The following is a 25306-nucleotide window of genomic DNA, read 5'->3' as shown; positions in this document are numbered from 1 at the left end:
TGACAATTCTGATGTGTTGTGACACGAGTCATCTCCTCCTATAGTGGTGGTGTCGCGTCAGATGATGTAGTATCGCCGTGTGCGCCACCAAATACATTTGATCTGATACTCTATGATAAGATAATATAACAAGTCTTCAAATGCTCATCACCTAAGGAAATTATATGATTTTCCTAATTCCCATATTCATGATACACGAAGCCAATAACGCGAAAAAGCAAAAATTGTCCAAAACACTCAAGGTCAGAATTCATAAACTATTTGAAAACAACCAATAAAGTAGTCTGGAAATTTTCATATGATTGATTTTCCCTTAACATGCTTTTTCAAAGTAATTGTCTCGATTTTTTCACGCTTGTCCTTTCAACTCAAAGTTTGAACATTTGGAGTTTGACAATCCTAATCAAGTTCAGAGACCAAAGTATAGTTACACTTTTTGCATATTTTATTACAGAAGCATTTCTGGATGGTTATTAGGATCCATATTAGATCTAGTGAGCGGCCTTAAACAATGACCCGCAGCAGCTGGTTCTTAAACTACGAGAAGACAACTCATCCAAATCCCTGAATTTTACAGCATGGAAAAGCATTTAATTTAGCTACTCTCCATGCTATATTTACCCATCCGGCCTGGTATTTTTGCCATCGGGTATAAATCCAATTAACTATGAACCATATATTTCATATTTTTAGTCAACTCGGTAGTTTTGGGGAGTAGAATAGTTTGGGTAGTCGCGGGAAGTGCCATAGAAAGTCGATAAATAGAAGTTTTATGGTTCATTAATCTTACCTGGACGTTCGTTATAAACTCACCGGGACACCAGAACATGTAAAATAGAACGACCCATCAGTTAAAACATTGGTTCTTTTATTGGATGCTCTACAACTCGAGGGAAACACGTATCATCGCCGAGGATGGGAATGAAAGCCATTATGCTCCCTCTGCGGATGAGAGAAGGTGTGGTGATTTTGTGCACTGGTGGCTATCATGGTGATGAAAGGAAGGAGGACGACGAGGGTCGTTCTCATGGGCGTCAGTTTTCACTATCCGAAACCAAGACCAGGCCTCGGGTTGTCGTCGCAACAACCCCAAGAGAAGCACCCAATGTTAAGAAAGGATAGATGCCAATATGTATTAAAGAAGAGGGAAGTATAGAAGAAGACGAAGGGGCATCTGACGCTCTTCAATCATAAAGCCAATAAGGCTGAAAACCTTAGAGAACGAAAGAGACAGACGAGGGGCTAGGCTTTTGACATTTTGGATTGGGGACCGGTTTGACAAAACCAGACCGGGACTGGACCGAACATCAGGTAAGGTTTAAGTCCATGCCGGACTGGACCCTGTTCCACGCACTACCCATCCCTCTCCCCGTCTCCCTTCCCATCACCCACCCCAAGCGCTCATCGACGCTGCTCCACGAGCACAATGCCTCTGCCACCCCCATGCTCCTCCGCCAGCCCCTGTACCAGACCGGACTGGACCAGGACCGAGCAAGACCGGATCAGAACCAGACCGAACTTCTGGTAAGGTTTAGGTCCATGCCAGAAATCCGACCAAACTTTTTTGATGTAACCTATTTATGATATCAATGCAATGACCCTATTCCTCGACGGGGCTACGTCACCACCATCTCCTCTAACCCCTTCTATGCGATCTTAAGCAATTGCAAAGACTTCCGCTGCAAGGATCAAGGCTGCTCAGTGTTCTGTTCTAAGCACTAAGGCCGACACATGTCAGATTCGAGCAAGAGACATAGCTCGAGATTTGATCGCGTGACACATGCCCATAGATGTCGAGATGCGTCAGATACTCGTTGATATTAAAACTTGTTTATACTTTTTGTCTTATTTAGTGCGGGTAGATCTCCCCCATTCAAGTCCATTGATTGAGAATGACGTAGTGTATATCTGATACTCAGCCATGAATCTTCGTAAAATTTAAAGTTTTAACACCCTAGATGTAATGTGGTGGCAGTGGGAAGAAGAGAGAGAAATAAGTAGATCAAATCAAAACCTAAGCATCGTGCAACTCTGAGGCATGATATTTGACCCTTCCAAGGGCCAATAGAGCTAAAATATTAATGGCTGTTTGGTCCTTATCTCCTTTACCCATTGAATCCATTCAATCTAGAAGAGGAACCACCTATTATTGAACTTCTTTGCACATTTGAGAGTGAGGTTCTGATGATCCATCAAGTGTCGCTTGGTGCCTTGAGAGGGTTGAAATGATAACCAGAGAAGAAACGATTCTTCAATGCATCATAAAATAACCAACGTCCTGGGGGAAAATAAGGATCACTGTTAAGTTATCTTACCTTACATTTATTAGTCTCTATCACATCTTTTAGGTTAGATTTATATTTTGGAAAGATACCATCAAATCTAAGGATGGACGAAATGATATGACAAGATATAATGTTTGGTGGCTGGTTCATCAGCTAACGGAGCAGATTATTTATCTAATAGTTGTCTTCGAGTTCTTCCCCCACCCCCTCCCCTACAAACAACGTTTTCAGACCAAAAAAAAATCTTCATTACTACTATGATCTCAGAACAATTTTCCAAAAAGTCCCAAAATTGTTTCAATATAATTAGAGTTCATCATTTTGAGCTTCACAACCCATACAAAATCGGGGAATACAAATAAACATAAAAGGTTATTGATGTATTATAAAATTAGAGTATTATCATATACAAACCAGCCACCACATTTAGAAAACACCCGGGTGGCTGTCTTGTTGCATTTGCAGAAGGTAGGGGCTTGATGTGGGTGCTTTTATTGGTGGATTCCATGAACAATTGGAGGAAAACTCATTTCAAGGCAGGGGCTCTTCATGGCAATGTCTCTTGCACTGTTTGGAGTAAATCTAAAATGTAAATATCAAAAGAAAAATTCAAATGTTATGCCTGCTCTTCCCCATCCTTTTACGGTTGGATATGATTTTGATGGAAAACACAATATATGTAGCTAGGGATGTTCTTTCTTTATGCGTGCGCAGTTCCGCTTTTGATATATCATAAGAAAGCATCTGTCGGGCATCAAATCTGGGAGTTTTTTTTGTTCAGTAACTAGAAATGGTAGTTCTGTTCATTTGGAGCGAACTTGAGCAAATTGTTCGTTCTGTTCTGATAAGGAATGCTTTACAACATAGAGCATTGAGGTGTTAATGATACTGAAGTCATGGTACAGCAACGACGACCTGAGAGCAGATGAGGAAGAAGACGACGATGAAGAGGACGGACCATTTAACATACGTCTCAATGCACCGACGGGTAAGACTCTGTCCTAGCTCGTTGTCTTGTGTAGAGAGCTCTATTATTTATCTTTGCCTTCGCGAACAAAAACTGTGACCGTGTGATGTCAATTTATTCCTTTTTTTCAACACGCAGATTAGCGCTCCACCACATATACCGCCTACAATGATGGAAGAATCCCGTGGTCTAAATGCAAGATTCATCTGGTTTTTTCCTCTCTCTATCATTCTATGGTTTTATCTTCATATCTGAGTCTCACTTCCTTATATCTCTCAAATTAATTCATTGTCTCTTTTCCTCGCTTTAAACTCTCCACTTTCCTCTCATTCTGTAACTCCGTCTTCAAATCTCTCTTTCTTTACATGTGCAGAATATGAGGGCTCGTCATCGGCCTGAGGGCGCTACTCAGGATTCAACCATCATCGAAAGATATACTCGGGCAGGAGGCGGAAAGCTAGTTCTGCAGCTCAAAATACCCAGCCAGAAATCTGACTGGAATTTTGAAGGTTTGGGTCTGCAGAGGGACTTCAATTTTGAAGACAGTTATTTTCCTTAAAAAATGAGTCGTACTCTTCAAAATAGACATGGTGTACCCCACTTATTTTGAAGACAGTTATTGCTCCTCTCTACTTTTCTCTCATTTCCTAACTTTGTCTCCAGTTTTCTCCATCTTTCTCTCTCCCTAAGTATCTCTTTCTCCCTTTCTATCATTCGCTGAGCTTCTCTTTTTCTATCTCTGATTCTCTCTCTCCTTCTAATTCTTTGATTTTCTCTCTATCTCTTATTCCCCCTTTCTATCTATCAAAATCTCCTTTCTCTGTCTTTAATCCCCCCTTTATCTCCATCTCTCTATCTCCCTATCCCTTTCCCTCCACAATTCACTGTCCCACACTCTCACCATCGCTCTCATTCCCTCTGTCTTCCTCTCCCTTACTCACCCTCAAACTCTCCCTCTCTTCTCTCTTTCACTCCCTCTCCCTCTCCCTTTCCTGACAAAACTAGGAACACTAACATTTGTTTTAAAAAACGGCATCTTGAATTTGTTACCGTATGAGAACTTAACAAAAGTTATATTATTATTGTAGAAATACCAAAATATATTTTTATTGAAACCTAATCGTTCTACCCTCTAACCAAGTCCTAGAAAATATGGAAGTACACCCTGTTTCATGCATGTCATTTTAATGAAATTAATTCTCAAAAATCTATTAAATTAATTAATTCCTTCCCTTTTAGAACAAATGAATTCAGTTAGGTCACCCAATGAAATGAAATGAATTACCAAAATTAATTCAGTACAATCTCCTTCTCTGATTAAATTGCCAAATGAATTCATTAAATCATTCCAAATTTTTTTCTTAAATCTAAGTTACAACAATGGCATAAATGCCATTATCACTAGATTTAATGACTCTTATATTTATACTGAAAATATAACGTCATACTAAATTAGATAATTCGTAGTAAATTATACTTTATGCATAACATTTTTTTGCAATTTATAGCATTTTATGCAATTTCCAAACAATTATGTTCTTTCTATGCGAATTGGTTCGTTTGTTCGAATTTGTTCGTTTGTTTGCATTTGTTTGGTTGTGCGAATTTTGTTCGGTTGTGCGAATTTGTTCGGATGTGCGAATTTTGTTCGGTTGCGCGAATTTTGTTCGTTTGTTCGAATTGTTCGAACATTTGTTCGAATTTTCGCACATAAAAAGAAAAGCACACCGAACACACCCCTGTCCGGTTCATTTGTGCAAATTTTCTGTTCGTTTTAAACGAACAGAACAGAACAACCATGTCTATCAGTAACCTCGATCTCTTTCTCTCTATCATTTTGCAGGTACCCATCATCTCCTATATTTTATTCACTGGTTTCTCATCTCTCATTCTCTATCTCGTTAATCGTTTCTTTTTTCTCTCATTTATCTCGTTTTCATCTCTCCCTCGTCCATATTGTTTGTCATATATCTCTCTCTCTCGGTTCTCGTCTCTCTTTGTTCTCGTTGAACTCTCGACTATAAATCTTATTCATGTTTCTCGTCTATCTCCCTCTGGCGTTTCACATCTCTCTCGCTCTTTTATTTCTATTCTCTCTCTCTCGCTATCGTTGCTCATCTCTCCCTTATCCCCCTAACTTTGTTTGTTGCTGTCGCATTACTTAGATCTCTTGGTTCTCTCTCTCTAAATCCCTCTTTATCTGTGTCTCTTTCTTTTACTCTCTCTCTCTCTCTGCGTAGGTACCTACGTCTCTGTCATGGTCCATGTTGGTATTTCCTTCTGCTTCCGGATATGACTCTTGCGCACACACACTCTCATTACCGCGCTTTCATAGGCTTCGTCAATGTTCTAGATATTTTTTGTCGCGTTGAAACCTCGAGACGCAATTTAAGACGCAGATGACAGTAATAGATAACCCGATTTTAAGTTATGGCTTTTTTTATTCTTTATCAGTTCCAGAAGTTTTAAAGACTTGAACTTTCTTTGACTTCTATGCGGTAGATAACATGGTCAGAAATTAAAGGGCCATGCAAATAAATTAGACGGAAACTAGATCTCTTGGCTATATCAGCGCGAAAACGTGATTTAGACAGGCAGACAGAAGAAGCCTACACCTCGGGGAAGGTGCTGAAGTACAAAAACCTGCGCAAAAAAAAGAGACATGGGAATACTATATTTTAACTAAGTTTACATTGTCCGGGAAAGATTGAAAACGTGGCATATAAGATTCAGGGATGCATAGAAGCCAGAAGAAATGGAGAAAAAATGGCAGATTAATAACGACGGAAAGAACCACAAACAGCAGAGATAGGAAAAGAGAGGAAACCGATGCTGTCGCTTCACTGTAACATTAAGATTCCAAACCTACCAAGAGTAGAAGACTTGCCCTTTCGTTCTTGTTTATGCTCTTTCTGCTAAGCGTGCACTGACTGCACTGAAAAGTCTGAACGGATGCTACATTCGAAACAGGATAAACGACCGGGCTTTGATGCAGATGACACGTGTAGACCTGCATGTTCTCAAGGACATGTGCCACAAACTTCTACGCCTTTAGCAAGGTAAACAAAGAGCGTAAACAACAGATTATATAATATCTCTCATAAGGGGGTATCTCAGGATCGAAGAAGACGGAAATAGAGAAGAAGATAGATGGGCATCTCACTATCCCAGACTCATCGACAGATTAACGATGAAATAGTGAATAGAGAAAGAGAGAGAAGGCGATCAGCGGATGGCAAGGGCAACGGAAGGAGCCGCCAACCTGGGAGACAAAATATGAACAGTAAAGCATTTATAGACGTACTTAAGATTGGAGTAAAACAAATATTCCGTTGCCGGGATTTGAACCCGGGTCGTCTGGGTGAAAGCCAGATATCCTAACCGGACTAGACGACAACGGATAACTGCAAACCAGAAATCTATTACAAAGTAATTGTTTGACATGCGGATTTTCTTACATTTTTTTTTCTCTACAGTGGTGGCTCTGGCCCTCGTAGGGTTTGAGCTCCTATTGCCACAGCTGTAGATATAGGTCTATTGAGAATACGCCTAACAGACCAATGGGTAACGGTGGTTTTGATGGGCGGATTTGCTAGAGTAGGTAATAATGAGATCACCATTCTAGGAAATGATGCAGAGATAAGTACTGATATTGATCCGCAAGAAGCTCAAGAAGCTCTTGAAAAAGCGGAAGAAAATTTGCGTAAAGCAGAAGGTAAAAGACAAGCAATTGAGGCTAATCTAGCTCTAAGACGAGCTAAGACACGAGTAGAGGCTATCAATGTTATTTCCGCTAGTTGATGTTGATGCATCGGAACAATAAAAAGAAGTTCTTTATTAGACAAGACTGTCTATTTTGAGCCCAAAAATGGAAAACAATGAGATTAAGTCTAATCTAAGAAATACAACAAAAGCATCGTAGATGAGACAATTACATGGGGGAAGACGAGGGGTACAAACGAACGAGACGATATGCATAGCGCCACGATAGTGTCGCCTCTCTGCCTCGAAGCCATCGCTCCACGTGCGTGCACCCGCTCTGCTGCTACACATGTGCCCCTGGGACGGGTGTCGTGTCCCCACGGGCGTGGCGATCACACACCACCCCTGCCTTGACGATCACGCATGCCACCAGCACCCGCACTAACACCTTCGCGCGCAACCTGCACGAGGCTGCCGCACGCCTCAAGCTGGGTGCTGTACGTCCAGCACTACCTGTGGGAATGCCACACATCCCCATGCCGCCTCGGCGCTCTCATTGCGCCACTTGCCTTAGTCTCCTAGTGGGATGTCTCCTAACCCCGTGCCCCGCACACGCAATGCGCGGGCTGCCTGCGCGGCAGTTGTGTGGCACCCCGCACAGCTCTACGCGTTGCACCTGTGGCACGCCGCCCGACTTGCACGTCACGCGCCTCTGCGCAGTACTTCCCGCTCACGCGCGGCACTTGGGGCTGGCACGCATGCGCTCAAGCCTGTCTGCCCGTGCGCCCAACACGCACGGATTTCACCTGATCCGTTCTGCCTAAGGCGTGAACAGGCACACCACTGTCTGTAGTGTATCACCACATGCGGGGGAAATGGCCTGAAAGATCAGGTTGGACATCGCTACCCTTAGTGCGTGTAGCACTAAATATGACTCAGTCCTTAAATGTCATAAGTCTCACGCAAACACGCCCTCCCAATAAGCATGCAGGCCTCTGGGCAGGGAATGTCGCCTAGTTAGGGGCCTAACAGGATGACAGAGATAAAGTATAATGTTTTTTTAATATTTTGTAAATTTTATTTGCATGTCTACAAGTAACTTGTAACTATCAAAACTAAATCAGGCGTCGATAGCTCTTAGCAAGGTCGTCTTCATGGGGACTTCTCATTACAGATAGATGTTGTGCTAAAGTCAGGATTAGGATTATATGTTATATCATTTTATCTATAATATGATATTATAGATAAGAAGTGGCATTAGTTTTAAATTAATTTAGGATAAGTGATAAATTAATAATAAAGATACTAATGAAAACTGAGCAGATAGGTAGACATGAGGGGCAAAATAAGTAGAATAATAAAGAAAGATAGAGAGGTAAAAGTAATATTTCTGTATAATAAAATATATTTATAATATTATTATGATCACTTATTTTTAAATAGTCTAGATAGAAAAGACTTAAAATAATGAACAATATTTATCTTATTATAGTGAAGAAATAGATTAATATAGCTACTGGACAAGTTCATTATCGATTTTAATAAAGATATAAAGGTAGTAAGGTTTAGAGAGAAAATCAGAAAGGTGAGTAAATGATATCATTTTTATTTAATTTATCTGTGGATGGAATGTAGGCTAGGTGACCTAGCTATAGTAATTAAAGGAAGAGTTATATTAAAGGACAGGGCTAATATGTTATTTATTTTAGTAAAATATAATAGAAAGGCCATTTAGTAAAGAAAATAAGAATTTGATGGAAACTAAGAAGAGTTTAATTAACTTTGTATATAGACTGATGGAGGTGAAGAAATATTATATAGAAAATATGTGTTTATGATTTAGATAGGTAACAATAAATTTTATTTAATTTTTTTCATTAGGAAAGTTCATTATATGTGTTCATACAAGATGAACAAGACTAGATTACCTAGTATACAAAGATGTATTGACTTTCATACTTCAGAAGTTTTTTTTTTCATAATACAGAAGTTTAAAAAATATCATAGAAAATTATAAAAACTTCTGGTCTTTGGCAAAACCCCGCATAGGCTAATGTATAATACTGAAATTAGAATCTGATTTTGAAGTTACTTTCGACTAGTTTAATAAAATCTAAGATGACTATCTACTAAATCAAGCAAGATCCGAGGTGCCAATCACTCCCTCGTTGTTAAACCTTCCTTGGATGTCCTTGTCCATAGTGGCACAGGTCTCGATCTTCCTAAATGTCATCTAATGGCATCCTGGAGTTCACAAGTTTCTACGAGACTGTTACCACCCTTGGATGCGTGAAGCTGCCTCAAAATGGTACTTTCGCATCTTCTTTCCCTGCGACAAGAGATAATAAAATGAATCCCAGCAAGGGGTTTTAAGGGTCTTGAGAGGCCTCTTTGGACCCTTGATCATGTTAATCGAAGACCCCCCAGTGGCAGGCCTCAACTAGGTGGCTAATGGGGATGACGGCTAGCGGAGAAAGACAGGTTTTTGCCCATCCATCTGAACTCTTTCCTAGAGGGTTAACACATGCCATTAGATCACAATGATAGATCCTTCTTTTATTCCAATGGACCTGTCTCCTTATCAATACTACCCCCTTAGCATATTTATCCTGGTTGGTGTCCCTTCGTCATTCAGATTATGGATGGTCGTGTGATCTGGTCTAATTTTATTGCCCTTGTGCGAATTTTTTAGTTCGCATGCTAGACATAGTTTGATGAGAGGAGCAAATTTGTGCAAAATTTGCATCAAACACCATACAAATTCCCACAGTTGAATGCCCATTAATGTGCTTTTTAAATTTTGTTAAAGTACATATATATAATATGCTGTGAAATTGAAATTATAATACATAAACATATAAATAAAGTAATCATTGTTGATAAATTCATTTCATAATTATGAAATTAATTTCATGACTATTTATTAGTTATTAGTTAATAGTTACATTGTTATTAAAACTTACGGTATTATGTAGAATATTTTAACAACATTAGGTGTTATGTGGGCTCCTTGTATTATAGAAAATATTATGATTTAAAAACAAAATTTATGATTATTGGATTCCACCTCTAAATAGATAATAATTATAATGTTGTTCAAACTTAGGGCACTAGGTTCAATATTTTAAGAACATTAGGTATCATGTGGACTCACAGTATTATAAAAAATATTATGATTCAAAAATTAAATATCTGATTCCACCTATGAGTTGATAATAGGTATACATAATGCAGTGCCAATGTCCCTTAGCCGAAGCACTGCGTCACTCGATATAGACAAACTGAAGTCTTCATATGTGTTGAATCATTCACTGTCATTAGTGTTGGGTTCTAGAAGCCTTGACATGGACGAACAAAACAAAACGATGCGCAGCGGAAGACTTTTGTGAATTGAACGGCATCGTAAAAAACATTAAAATGAAATACCTTTGCACGAATCTGGTTCGTGATTTCTTCAATCCCGAAGCGAGATGAGTCGAGCTGCTCAAGTGTGCAACCTCTACACATATCCACGCGGTCTTCGGCACATCGGATCTCCTCCTTCTCATTGACTAGCCCTGTTCTTTCTCTGTCGGCGTTTATGTCGTCCCGATCACATCATGGATGGAGAGGAGGTGTGGGTAGAGTAGAGAAGAAGGGGAAAGGCCCTTGAACAATTCTGGCCTGGGTGAATTTCGTTCAGGGCCTTCCCCTATTTATACTAAGTGGGTATTTTTCATAAAACCCCTAAAACTTAAGTATATCTTCCAACGTCCAAAAGACCATTTGCGTGTCACCCTCTAGGCCCATGTATCAGTCTAGTTAATGACTCTAGAAGCCCAATAACCTTTATTGGCCTTCCAAATTAATTAACTATATCATCATATAGATTAATTAACGTCGGATCGATTTAACCCAATCGATAGGTCGAGACTCTGCCACGTGAACTGATCGAGCGATGACAACCAAGAGGTGGGCTTGGAAGCAGCCATCCTTTGAAGAAAGCGTAATAGCTCACTGGTCTAGCTCCATGGCACCAAAAATGTATCAGGGCTCAAGTGATTAACCGAAGCGACGAGACCTTGAGCTTTTTCAAGTGTTAGTAGTGGGACGTTCTGTCAATCGCGCCTTTCTCTTTGTATCTTCAAAAAAAAGAGAAAGGCGCGGAAACGGTTCATATATGAGTATGAAGACGAGCATGAAGATGAAGACGAGCGAGCGGGAATGAAAGGATAAACACGAATGATTATAAAATAATAAATAATTAACTAATGCAACTTTTTCTAACTAGCGTTTTTAGTCTAATCAATAGTACTTTACGTATTTTATATTATTTATTTTTTGTTTCTTAGACCCAATTTTATATTTATATTCTATCAAATAAATTCGATCTTAGACCCTAGGGCCCTTATATTCATTCTCTTTTTTCCTATCCTAAACAACTGAAAAGAAGGGGGGGGGGGTGGGGGAAATTACTCACATAGAACTCTTTGTATCTCTTCATTTCTTCTTCCATATCAATAACAATAAATAGAATTTAAAAAGGTTCAACCTGAAATTCCGAAGGCCCGAGAGTGTGAGCGATGAAGGTTCTATAAGAAAAACCTGCTAAAAACCCAAACCTTAGAGTAATCAGCAAAAGCAGGGAATGTTATTATATAACATAACCTGTGTTTCTCTCCCTCTAATTCACCTCCCGGATATGGAGTTAGGTCTTTTTTATTTTATGAGGAATTAAGGAGAATTCTTTTTATCAAATTTCTGGTTCTCGAATTTCCCATTGAATTTGGTGTGAAAGTGGGAAGGAAATGAATTTCGACTAGGGTAAAAGAACTCACCTTTCGCCTTTAATTCAAAACAAAGGAATGTGTATCGATTCACTCATGGAACATGTTCATCATCAGTTACTGTGTATGTATAATCCGTCATCAACTTGATGCTCCTTGGACGACTTAGGGTATGGTCAACTGTCAAACCCTAATCGATAATCTGAGTTAGTACCAATGCATTCGGAAATCATCGGAGAACTCTTCTCTAATATTTCACTGCCTAGGCCAAGGACTTCGTTGCATCATCTTCCTTGAGCTGTCACCTCTTATACCGAGGGTGGACGATCCCATCTTGACAACTCAATCGCCTTAGTGTACTTCTTGATGCACCCGAACTAAGACCGTTTAGAATCCCATGATTAGAGACTCGTTGGCCATAGCCAAAGTACAACCGTCCGTCCACAAGACGTCTTTGGTGTCTCAGGTCTAAGGACCACTTACACAACCGTGACGTGAATCAACCTCATTGACAGTTTGGTATAATACCATCCAGGGATTCGTATGGATCAATTCAGTGAACTCTTTCCATGAAAGAGCATCCACTATCTATCCTTTGTGTCGCCACACTAATGGTAACGGGACCGGCCATACTCATCATATGAGTGAGGCTAGATAGTGATATTCTATCTGGATACTTTGATGTCCTTCTCTCGTATCCTTCAAATAGGAATGTTTAGAACACATGCTTAAAGAAAAATGATCTCCACATTACGATCTCATCATAATTCACAAAGTCCGATCATGTATTCATGGACTTCATTATACGCATCACACGTGCACTATAATGACTATGTTCTATTAATGAACATGGAACGAGATGTGGAATGTGTGATTGGCTTGCCGGCCACATATATTTCCATCAAGTAGCGCCAAGACTATTATTATCATCCAAAATGACCTGCTCTAATGGTGCCTCCATCAGCTTTTTGAACTCAGCCCAGCCTGGAATACAAGGTTGATGATGTGTGCCACACATAATGATGAAGGAAAAATTGCATATTAATTTTTAATGTTGTTGTATTTTTAATTTTCTTAAATCAAATAAATTTCATAAAAGATGTAAACTCGCTCAGAAATATAGTTAGAGCAAGGTCGTCTCTATAGGGAGTGTCCTTTAGAGGTGTATATAAAAACTGAGTTTTAGTTAACAAGAGGAAATAATAATAATAGGTGAACAAGAGTATGTAACAAATGTAGATTAAGAAGTGATGAAGTTAGGCTTAGATATGATAATAACTGATACTAGGTAGTGAAAGAAAATATTAGATGGATGAGAAAACTAGATATGAGGGAGAAAATGTCAGATATTAATTATACTTCTTATAAACATTAAGGCTAATAAGAAACAGGGCATTGAGAGGAGTTAATGGCGTTAGAGTTAAAGATGATACCAGTATAGGTAGTAGAAGAAATGGATACGACTAATAAGATAGTAAGATACTATTGATAGCGAACAAGATAATATTCATTGCAGTAATAGTTAGTTATACCTTAGATAGGAAATAAGTATAATGCAAATAAATATTAGGATTTAATTAGTAGTGAAAAATACTTGCATTCTTAGTAAGATGTGAGGGTTTAATTAATAGAAATACTTATTATAATAAGAGGTAAGAAGAATGATAAAATAGAGAAAATAAGTGTCATAAATTTAGGAGAAACAAGAAATTATATATTGATTAAGATGCAGATTAAGGGGATAGAGAAGTACTTGTATATATGTATATCCCAAGAATTTAATCTTAAGCGAGAGTTTGGTGAGTTTATGATATAACTAATTAGCCTGCTAGATAGGGAGAGAGGTCAAGAGAGAATAAAAATAATGTCTAGTAATGGTAATTAAGGAGTATATATATGATTATAAGGTCACCTATAGTAGTATAAGATGATTTATATAGGTATATTATTTATTATATGGTTAATCTATATTTTCTATCTTTTTATCAGGTAAAATTTGAGAAGAATAAAGGTGATTCTAATGTTTATATATTTTTCTTTTTAGATATACAGACGTTTTTATTTTTTATAAGGTTAAATCATCATAAAAATATGATAAATTGAGGAAAATCCTTTGGTGCAGAGTAGATGTTTGATAAATCCCTCAACGAGGACGCAGAACCCAATCTCGATGAAAATTTAATTAATAACTAGGTTAAATCAAAATTATAAAAACTACTGAAGTTTCTAACAGTTTATCATCCAGATGAAGTGAAAAGATTACCAAGCTTGCCCTGAATTGAAGATCAGGACGTGGGAACATTTATCGCCGCCCCCTAACATCGATGTAAAGTTTCCCCCTTTCTTCTCTCTTATGTTGGGGCAAGTCTTCGTCTTCTCCCCCCCCCCCCTCTGGCGCTGTCCTTAGCTCTAGGAGCAGTTAGAGAGGTGTCACAACCCTCCTCTCGCTTGAAAAGTCTCGAAATGGTCATCCGCCGTCACTATGGATCTCAGTAGATAGATAGTCACATTAGGCCTTCAAAGTCCCCCTTTGAAGGGTCGACAGAGGTTGGCTCAACACCTTAGAGGCTCAGTGATGCCAAACGTCGTCAGGGACGTCGTCCGATTGGCACCGAGTATAATGGCTTGGTACCAAAGATAGATAGTGGTATCGAACATTGACGGTGTCATCCTCCGACAGATAAACCCTAACGGATTGATGTGACTACCATGCAGTGAATGAGTGCCCTACATGGCGTAAGTGCAGGCTCCGATTCAAGGGAGGCGACGAGCTCTGAGCTTGGATGGGGACGTCTACGATCGAAAGGAATCAATTCCATAGGGCTCCCACATAATGGACGGACTCATAGAGGCATTGCAATATCCAATACCACGAACATTAATACTATAAGCCCTCTCAGCATTGTCTGCCGAAACATAGACCCATATTCTATTTCAAGCAGGTTATTAATATCTTGTTTTTCAAAACCAATAATCATTCAAAGTATATCGGCTAATACTACTAAAACAAAAAAGAAATCGATTTAAGGCCCATTAAAACTTCTATTTGGTGAGGATTTACGATAAGATTTAATGAGTATTCTACTTATTCTACTTATCATACTTAGAAATAATTGTACGGCAGTGATATAAAGATAAAAAACAAGAAATAAAGAATAAGAGTGCAACGGCCTGAATACATTGGTCGACTTCTAAAACATTTTTTTTCCAGATGAGAATCTTCATGTGTATGGCACGAAGATGCAATGAATAATCTATCATTTTATCCATTTGATATGCGTATTACTGAACCCTATTAAGTTCCCTGTTTACTCCAATAAAGGAAATTTATGTCAAAATTATTTAAATACTATAATAATCCAACGGCAACATATCTTAATAAAATTTAATATGTTGAACACCAAGGAAAATAGGAAAATGGTTATGAGAATTCCTTATTATCATCTTTAAGAGACGAACTCAATAACCCAAACGTGCCACAATAGTCATCGTTTGGAAAGGGGTATTGTTATGAGAATTTCGAAAATTTTTAAAAGAAAACAAGAAAATAGTCTGGAATCATAACGTACCAAATTTTCCGTTGAGATATGTTACTTTTTGGGGGTAACTCAGTTGCGATTTTCATTCTCGTTATTTACACTTACAGTCTTGAACTTCAGGGCATTAGCAATCTGATTAATGTTCGGAGACCACACTATCATTGGGTTATTGCATCTTTGATAACACGAGTATTTATAATTGGCTAATAAGATTCATCCTACATCAGGTGAGCAGCCTTAAACAATGATCAGCAACAGCCGGTTCTTAAGGTTGAGGCAACTTATGCCAGTCGCTGAATTATAACATAGGCGGTAGGTTGTAATAGGTTTCATGTATGGGAAATCATTTATTTTGGCTACTCTTCATAGTATCTTTTGGCCAGACGGAGCAGGTACTCCTGCTATCCCGTATAAATCCGACTAAATACGAAGCATAGATCTCCTATTTTCAGTCAACCCGGTTGTTTTAATTGCCAAGTAAAATCGTCACCAGAAACCTCGTCAGACGAAGTCAAAAAATAGATGTTTTATGGTTGTTTATTCCGACCAGGACATTCGCCACCAACTCCCGGAAAGACCAGATGATATAAAAGAGAACGAACTATCAGTTCAAACACTTGTTGTTTTATTGGGTGCAGTACATCTGGAGGAAAATACGTGTAGCAATAAGCTCTTATTATTTTGTACTGACATGATTTAGTCCGTATAGAGACTTTTACCAGTCCTTTGGTGGGGGCGGCGGGCTGTGGTGGTGGTTACGCTTCTCGTGATGTGGTGGCGGAGGAGGGAAGCGATGGCCATGATGCGGTGGCAGAAGAGGGAAGAGATGGCCATGGTGCTCGTCATGATGTGGTGGCAGAGGACGGAAGTGATGGCCGTGGAGATCCTCTTCATGCCGTGGCGGAGTATGGAAATGAAACTCATCATGCTCCCTCTGCGGAGGAGAAGAGGTGTGGTGATTTTGCGCACTGACGGCCAACATGGCGCTGAAAGCAAGTAGGACGAAGAGGGTCGTTCCCACAGGAGTCATTTTTAACTAGCCGAACCGTAGAGCCCCGGATGTCCTTGCAAAAATCCCAAGGGAAGCACCCTCTTTTATAGCCGCCGCGAACGCTACCGATCGGGATACTCCCGTCGTTGGGTTTTCTATTCGAAGGAATAGGTGCGTGTCAGATATGTGTTTAATCTTTTGTTTAGTCTCTTGAGTTTCCTTGATGAAAGGAGAAAAAGTCTGGCACATGATCACAATCTTGATCGTTGAAAACCTCCATGTCTCACATGCGGTGGATTGACCTAGTAAGAACAGACACCTGCATCGGAGCCCGGTCGTTTCTCATGTTTCACACGTAGCGTCTTTTCTGACTTTCGAGTGGACGGCGCGTGCTCCGACAGATCCAATTTTGAGCGGAACCAAATGGTAAGCCTTCTTCGCTTGACAGGTTATGAGGTATTCTTTTACAGTGACGACAGCAGCGGTTTCCTCTCTTCCCCTGTCTATCTCAGTTGTTTGTAGTTCTTTCCCGCGTTCTTCTTCGCCCACTTTCTTCCCGTTTATCTTCCTTTTAATCTCTTTTTCAACCCTCGATTTCTTATACCAATTTTAATCTTTCCAGGAGAATATAAACCTAGTTAACATATAGTGTTCCGGAATTTTTAATCTCTCAATCTTCTGTTATTTACTGTTGTCAGTTATTTTGGTCGTCTATGCAACATTTTCAATGTCATTTCATTGTATTTGCATATGCTTTTAATGTCTGCCGATGTTACGCCCTACGAGAAGCTGAAGAATTTCAAAATTTTAAAGCGTCTCGAAACTGACAAAAAATAAAACAAAAGCCATAACCTAAAATCGGATTATCCATTATTCTCATCTTGGTCTTACGCTGCCTTTCCGAGATTTAATGCAAAAAAATGTCAACTCAGATGATAAAAGCATATGAAAGAGCGAGAATGAGGAAGAGACCGCGCGAGAGTCATGCCGATGAAGGAAAATGAAGAGCGACATAGACCAAGATATAGACGTGGATACGGTCACAGAGAGATCGAGAGGAGTAAAGAAAAGGAGACGGATAAAAAGACAGGCGTAAAGAGATTAGGAGGGCAAAAAGGGGATAGATAAGAGAGGAAGAAGAAGAGCAATAGAAAGACAAACAAACAAAATTTAGGGAGAGAAAAGGGGCAAGGTAAGCGCGTACACATCGAAAGATTGATGAATAGAGAAAGACAAACAGACATAAATACGGTAGAGCTACAAACAGAACAATAACATAGATAAAGAAACATAAATTCAAACAAACAATAACATAGATAAAGAAACATAAATACAAACAGACAATAATATACATAAAGAGAGAGAGTGAGAGGGAAAGCATCGGAAGAAGATAGACCAGCTGAGCGAGGACGAGAAACAGGGTGTGAGAGGGGCTTGAGAGAGGCTGAAGGACAAGAGAGAGAGACAAATGAAGAGAATTGGTTTGCTTGAGAGGGATGAGAAAGGTAGAAAGAAATAGAGAGGAAGAGAGGTGAAGGTCTAGAATACTCGTTTCTATTTTCCCTTTAGAACATGAATACATCGGTGATACGTTTTATAGTCGTGTTTGTTCACCAAGCTTAATAAAGACGTTGGAACGACTATATTGACGAGTAATCTTGATCGTCAAGTATTAACCGTGTTGGATGGGATCATGATCGTAAGCTCACTGTTCACGGGCTTAAATGGGATCCAATTTAGATCAACTCTTGTAGAAACCGGATCAATTACGTTGATTGATACTTTCGAAATACGACTTACCCAGATGGGTCTCTTAACACTGGTTGTGGTATTAGAGCCATGCTGGTCATATGATTGGGACGAACTATAAGAATCCTAGTTTTAACGAGGGGCAGAGGGAAAAACATTGACAACCATCTTAGCCTTTACCAGCAACACTAGCACTTACACAACAATTTCTGGCGCGAGGCAAACAGGAAAAAGGCGATGGAGGTAGAGTGAAAGGTTCACGATACCTTGCAATATGAGGGCCTTTGACGCTCAGAGTGCAGGCCAAGTAGAGAGCTGCATTGGTAAGTGCCCATCGGCTGTGGGCCATGCCGCATGTACTTGATAGAGCCTCCTGATGTCTGAACTCATGACACTGTATGCAGCACTTCCTCTGCCACTTTATCATTTGTGGCCACATTTGTTTTGTGGGCACATTCGCATTCGGTGCGCTAGACTAGCATAGACAAAGTTTTATGTGATCCTTCACTAGTGGGGCTTAAATGATCAAGATTGGGTGTGACCCAATCCAAATCATGTGAGACCCACTTGATAGGCCAATCCTTCAAAGCTGCCAAGCCCATCTCAGCTCAGGGTGTGCAGGCCAACGATATTGTGAGTGGGCCCTATGGCCGCAGCATGCAAAATAATCAACTTATTTTGTGCTTGCCAATGTTTGAACGCCAGTCGAACAATGGGAATGCGGTTGGATCTCTGCAAAATGAACTATAGCTGATTTTTTTTTACAAATTTATACGACCTAAGTTGCAAATGAAATATCAGCTAATGGGAGTTATTTAACTGCCCTTATAATTCAAAATAAAACAATGAGTTTCAACTATACACGAAAACAATTTCTCATACATATGTTGATATTTAGGTAATATGAATTCAAATGTTAGAAAATATTAATCAGTACATATAGGTGAATCATCGAATTGAGTAGATCATCCCAATTTATAGGCTTAAACACTGTCTTTCATTTGTGGTGGTGACCAATGTTAATAATGAAAAATAACTGCTGAGTTATATGAGAATGGGCACTGTTTTGCAACCCCCGCAAGAAAGAAAGCTGCTCCGTGTGGTAACTTAATTAGAAAATATGAAGCCCACGAGCCATTTAACAGATTTTTCTAAAATGCTCAATTAATTTGATTTTTGCAATTTAACAAATTTTCAGTTTTAAATATAGTAGACCACGCAGTAATTTTATTTCCATTTCCGTGTAGATGAATTCAATTAACCGACAGTTATCTATTTTATGCATATAACCTACTCTATGATTATATTGTGCATTAAATTCATGCGGACAGTTATTGGCCTAAAGAAAGATAGATTTTTTCCTGCATGCATTAAACACATGGCTACCTACACGTAGTACTTACATGGCTACTTACACGTAGTACTTACATTGGCTACTTACACGTAGTACATACACGTTAGTTGTGGACTAACTTCCGGGTGATTTTCTCTCCCGCCCCACAAACCCTGCCTTCATTCATGCGTTGCAGCCATGCACTCTGCGCCTGCATCATGTAATGGTCGCTAGTGCACCGCGATACATTGACGAGGTTGTGCCATTCCGCGGCGCCAAGACCCCCGCACTGTGACAGCCATTTGAATCTTTCGACGGTAGATCCCCCCCTGAGGCACCAACTCAGTTCTACGAACGCCTTAGCGGTGTGGATGCCACACTTTTGTAAGATCGAACGGGGTTACCACATGCGACCGTGATGGCCCCCTTCGGTTGTTCGACCCTTTCGGTGCCTCTACACTCGGTGTGTAGGGGCACCGAAAGATCGAACGCCATTGTGGCCACTGCCGGTGCTATTGGTTACGTGAAGGGTCTTTGACCGCTCGGACACTAACGATCACTTGTCTGAGCCGCCAAGCCGTATTGCTGACGCGAGAGGTCCGCGCACTTGAACTACTGGTGGATCTTGTGATTACTGCTGTTGCATGCCGCACCCTTGGTCACCCACGGTGTTGTCCCTTGGCACCCCAGCACCGCTTGTCAAGTACAACTCTGGATGCCCTTCGTACCGCAAGTCCGCGTCGCAAACCTGGTCGCAGGTTTCACAGCACCTTGCCAAGTGACTGCTTGACCAAGCCACCAATCTATTGTTCATGCGCCATCGTTGTTCTGTTGATCAGCTGCTACATCCTGCACCAACGCTGCCACTACCGCTGCACGGAGCTGAGTTCGGCACCACGACCACACCTGCATTGATGAACGTCCTTTGTCCACTCCGGCCCTGCCGATCCACTAAATATGGGCGCGCCACTGAGCCACGGCTGCCAACCCGTGTTGCTCGCCTCCACACTTCACTCTTCCTTGCTTACACTCACCGACTATCGGTCCTACGTCGCAACCCGCCACTAGTCCAGCCAAGTCATGCCCATCAACGACACACCTTCGCCGACCTGCCCACACGGCCCCGTGCACTGACAAAGACACGCACGACGAACGCCACAACCGATGAGGTACACTGTTCCCCTTGCTCGTCAATTATACTACGTCTTCAAGTATATCTTTTGACTGCACTCCACCGCGCTCGGGTTAATTAGATGAGAGAACTTATTAAAAAAACTATGATTCGAATGTTTTCCTAGGTACAGGTCAATCCCGTCCGTTACATGCGACCGCCAATGGAAAGAATTATGTTCGACGCCGTTGTCGTCGTCGTCGCTCCTATGAGGGTCAGAAGGTCACCATTACCATCATCGGTCATCTGCCCAGAGCTTGGATATCGGCAAATTCCCACAAGTCAGCCCGTCACGTACATCAACTTAGAATTCAGGTCATCATGTTGTTACATCACCTTAGTGAATTACCCATCAGACGACGCCATCAACGCCGCCTGACATCATGCTTAAAATAGGAAGTAGGCTAACATCAACCTCCGGGGTCCATTGGCTAGGCCTAATACTTGAAGGTCGGGTCTTTCACTTTCGCACTAGCTCCTCGTATTGAACAAGACCAGATGTTTGGTGCGAGATGGTCCCCATCATCCACATGACAGTCCCAAAGTTTCATAAGCTCTTCAAGTATTAGAATCATGAAATCCATATGACTTCTTATATAGTTTTCAAAGTAATTCTCAACATTATTTCTCAATTTTCACACTCACATCCTCTAATATTTCAAAGACTTGTGTAATAGATTTATGATATCCCCAAAAAAGTGTCAATATAATAAAATTGGCTCTAAATCTCCAAATTTAAATTTATCATAAACCTTGTTATAATTGAGTAGATCCTTTCTTAAGTGATCGAACCTTGATAAATCCTTTATATCAACTTTTGTCATTGATCTGGCTACAGTTGGTTGCTTTTTGGAGCTCCAAGATAATAGATTTTTACGAAGAAATAGTAGAAAGGCAAAGATAGATCCTACATCACTATGATTAACGGCCCAATCTGCATAATTAAACGCATTTAAAGATAAATTTGATTTAGAGTAGAAAATCAGACAATGTGGGATGTCGCCTTTTAAATAATGTAATAAATGCTTTAGAGCTCGCCAGTTATCAGCAGATAATTGATGCATCGTTTGTGATGAAGTGATGTATTGAACCGCTCACGAAACTTCTGTTATCAGAATCATCAAATAAATCCAAAAAAGTAGATGATATAGATGACTAGCTCAAGGGACTTGAAGTGGGCAGTGGTTTGTAGTTTTCTAGGTATGCACATTGTAAAAGAGAGAGCATGTATTTGGATTGTGATAAGAGGAATCCTTTTGTATGTTTAATGAGTTCAATTCTGAGAATGAAATATGCTGGTCCAAGACCTTAAAAATTTACTAGTTGTAGATGAATCAAGGAAAGTGATTAGGCTATCATCTACATACATTAGAATGAAGATTGGTGTATTGGAATTAGATGTGTAAAGCAAAGAGGTATTTAAGGCCGTGTTATTAGGAAAGAAGTTATTAGTAATCTATGGTCCTTGTTATACACAGTACATTGACATTTTAAGACGAAAAGTATGACCTGGATGGTGAGGATCTTTAAATCCTGGAGGTTGTTCCATATAGATAGCTTTTGAAAGACCACCATCAAGGAAGCATTGGACACATCGAGCTGCTGTATTTTTCACCTCTCACTGATTACAATTGAAAATAGTAATCTAATAGTTGTATGTTGGATGACTGGCGTGAATGTTTCAAAGTAGTCAAAACCTTCTTGTTGTCTATATCTTTTTGTTACTAGTCTTGATTTGTAGCAATCAATTTCATCCAAAGGTTTGTACTTGAGTCTGTGGACCCATTTGCACACGATGACATGAAAATTGGGATTCTTAGGAACTAAAGACCAGGTATCATTTCTAAGAAGATTGTTAAATTCTGATTCCATTTCTAGCAGCCAGTTTTTGTTCTTGGAGTCCATTCAGAAGGAAGTTGGCTCTAAAGAAGTTGTTGCGCTAATATTGATGCAATAAGGGAGGGGATGTTTAATGATTTCATGTGTAATTCATTTTTGCTTACGAATGCTTGGGAGGGATGATCGTCGATTATAACACCTGTTTGTCTTAATGCAGGTATACATCAGATAATGATTTCACTCTAACTGTAATACATGGTTCAGGTGTTCGGTCTAGAGTGCTAAGGAGATCTACATGAAACTCTAATCTCTTAGTTGATGATGGTGAGGTATGGAATATCTTGCTAACTAAAGATGATGAAGTTTGGGGGGATCTAAACATGTTTTTTTGGAAAAAAAATGAATATTGTGTGGCATTGCTAGGCTGATGTACAGCATAAAAAGGTAATGGTCCATGATAAGTGGTTACATGTGGTATAGTTCCTCTACAAATTTAGGTCTAATTTTGATTTCGTAAATGATAAAAATATATATTAAAAATTAAGAGGATAACAATAAGGTTTATGGTGAGGGAAGATCTCTAAAAATCACAACAATTAGATGGACTAATTTATCCCTATTGGTATTATCCAATAAGGTACTTCCACACCACAAATTGTTGTGTCCTTCAAGGCCAACTATAATCGCAGAGAGCTTCCTACTTGTTTTTTTCCCTTCCTGATATTATTTAATAATCCAGCCCATAAATTCATAAATGGTTAAAAGACTAGACCGTTCTAATAATTTCGGCTGCGTCAGACAGTTGGATCTCAAGATATCGTTGTTTCAATTTTGCGTCATATCACTTATTCGATCTTGGTCACTAAAAGCTAAATAGCAAAAACTGTACTAATCAATTGCAATATCTATTATTACACATATAATGTGGAAAATTGATGTCATAAGTGTATATATAAGGAGATAGTGAGGGTATTTTCTCTAAAAGAGTCCATTGAACTTCTCCATACCTAATAAAAAATTGAACCAAATGAACAGCAAGAGAAAACAGAGAGAGCAGGACAGAGAGAGTAAAAAAGTGAGAGATAGAAAGAAAGAGAGAACAACTAAGAGATATCGAAAGGCATAAATAACAAGAGAGAACACGCCAGAGAGAGAGAGAGAACTAGCAAGAACAAGCAAGGGAGATAGAAAAAGACAGAATGAGAGAGAACACGCCAAGGAGAGATAGAGAGAATAAGAGATAGTTAGAGAAAATGAAAACAAATCTGAAAAATATTTCAGATAATTGAATAAAAATTTTCCCATAGCGGCCAACTGCATGGCGCGAGAGTCTTTGAGATGTGCCCTGCAAATTCCCTTCATGATGAACAATGTGCAGTTAATAAAAAGGGTATCCCTAGCTGCACATACTAGGTTCCTCATAAAAAATAAGATCTGATTGTAAAATGATAAGGCATAGCTGGTATAACAGAATAACTAGCGCACCATAAATTTTATTTTTTTCTTTTGATATCTACTATTTAGGTCCATTGCAGGCAATAACATGGAAAGGGTAAAAATAACCCCTCCCTTGATGTCGTTATCAGTAACTACTTCTGGAATTGGCCTCTAAAATCACCTTCCAGCCTTAGGTTCCCTACCTGTACTCAGCTAGTTTATATTGATAACATTCAAAATTTTAGATTAAAATCATGAATTTCATATGTTTCAATGCATTAAAGCACTATAAATGTGTGTATGAAACCTAAAATGATCTACTTTATTTACTGTGATATTTTTGGAACTCGTATGGAATAGTCCAATATTATATTGGTATTGGAAAATTTTTTGATTCAATATCGTTGGTTTCATAATTTATGTTATTAACTTCAAAGATATATTTGTTGAAATCTATGTCTCCTCCAAGCCAACAACATGTTCCACCTCTCGATGAATATTTCCAGGTATAATATATTCTTTAATTTGCGCATGCGATGCTTATAGTTAGAGTTCATGAATACATGTAATGACCAATTGCATTATGAATATGTTATACTTCTGTGATCATTGTATTCCAAGGATACTTCAGAGGGATGTCAAATATTCAAAAATAAATGACCTGGCCTGTTGAAGTCTCATGGTGGGTGTGACTACTCCTACAGCCATGGGTGTGGAGACAAGACATATAGACGGTGGTCTATAAAAAAACACTCACTAAATTGATCTGCATGAATATCTCAATATTATTATACCAAATGTAAACTATAAGTGGTCCTTATACCTAAGACATTAAAAACAACGTGTGAATGGACTGTTCTACTTTGACTATGACTTATGATTCTTAAACCATAATATTTTTAGATAGCCTATGATGGCGCACACCATCAAGGATCATCGACAACATCGTCTGCACCGCCGGCCGCCGTCATCGAAAGCCGGGTGAAGAGGTGCTCGATTATCCCGTTTTTATTTTCGTCGTTTTCCTAGTAGTGTCTCGTGCTTTCCATATTCATCGTCCTGTTTTTCATCGCACAGCAACGTGTCTCGTGCCCGCATTTTCATCATCATGGGAAGGGGCCTCTAGCTTTTTTCCCTTTCCCTGTGTTATTTCACTTTTCCCCCTTATTTTGTGATGAGGGGGCCCATTATATAAGGGCCCCCTTATGGACCCTTTCATCCTTGTTGACCCACTTAAGGGCCCATCTCCTTCCCCCCTTTATAAGGGAAGAGGGGGACACCCTAAGAGGCAGACCAAGAAGAACAGAAGAAAGGAATTCGTGTCGCATTTTCTGGTTTCCCCCTTCCATAGAGAAGAGATTTCAGAGGGGAAGGGGAGAGGAGCACGATCAAGCTGAACAGGAAGCTGAATTCTCACTCCGGTGAGGTTTTCTACCACCTGTTCAAGGAGACTGTGGGAGAGATCTGGCGCACGGCGGTGTTACTGCTGCAAGAACCCGACCGTTTCAGGCATCGGCGGAGGACTTT

The 25306-nt window shown here is 39.6% G+C and overlaps 1 non-coding gene across 1 annotated transcript; it reads right to left on the bottom strand.

The window, feature by feature from the left end:
• Positions 1 to 6579: 6579 nt before the first annotated feature.
• TRNAE-UUC (transfer RNA glutamic acid (anticodon UUC)) lies at positions 6580 to 6653 on the bottom strand. The gene has a single exon. It is a non-coding gene; the product is annotated as a tRNA-Glu (tRNA).
• Between the last annotated feature and the right edge of the window lie 18653 nt (positions 6654 to 25306).

This window comes from Wolffia australiana, chromosome 6, assembly GCF_029677425.1.
Source record: "Wolffia australiana isolate 7733 chromosome 6, ASM2967742v1".
In the NCBI taxonomy this organism is placed as follows: Eukaryota; Viridiplantae; Streptophyta; class Magnoliopsida; order Alismatales; family Araceae; genus Wolffia; species Wolffia australiana.
The sequence above is the reverse complement of the archived record's forward strand: the minus strand, read 5'-3'. Positions and strand labels throughout refer to the sequence as shown.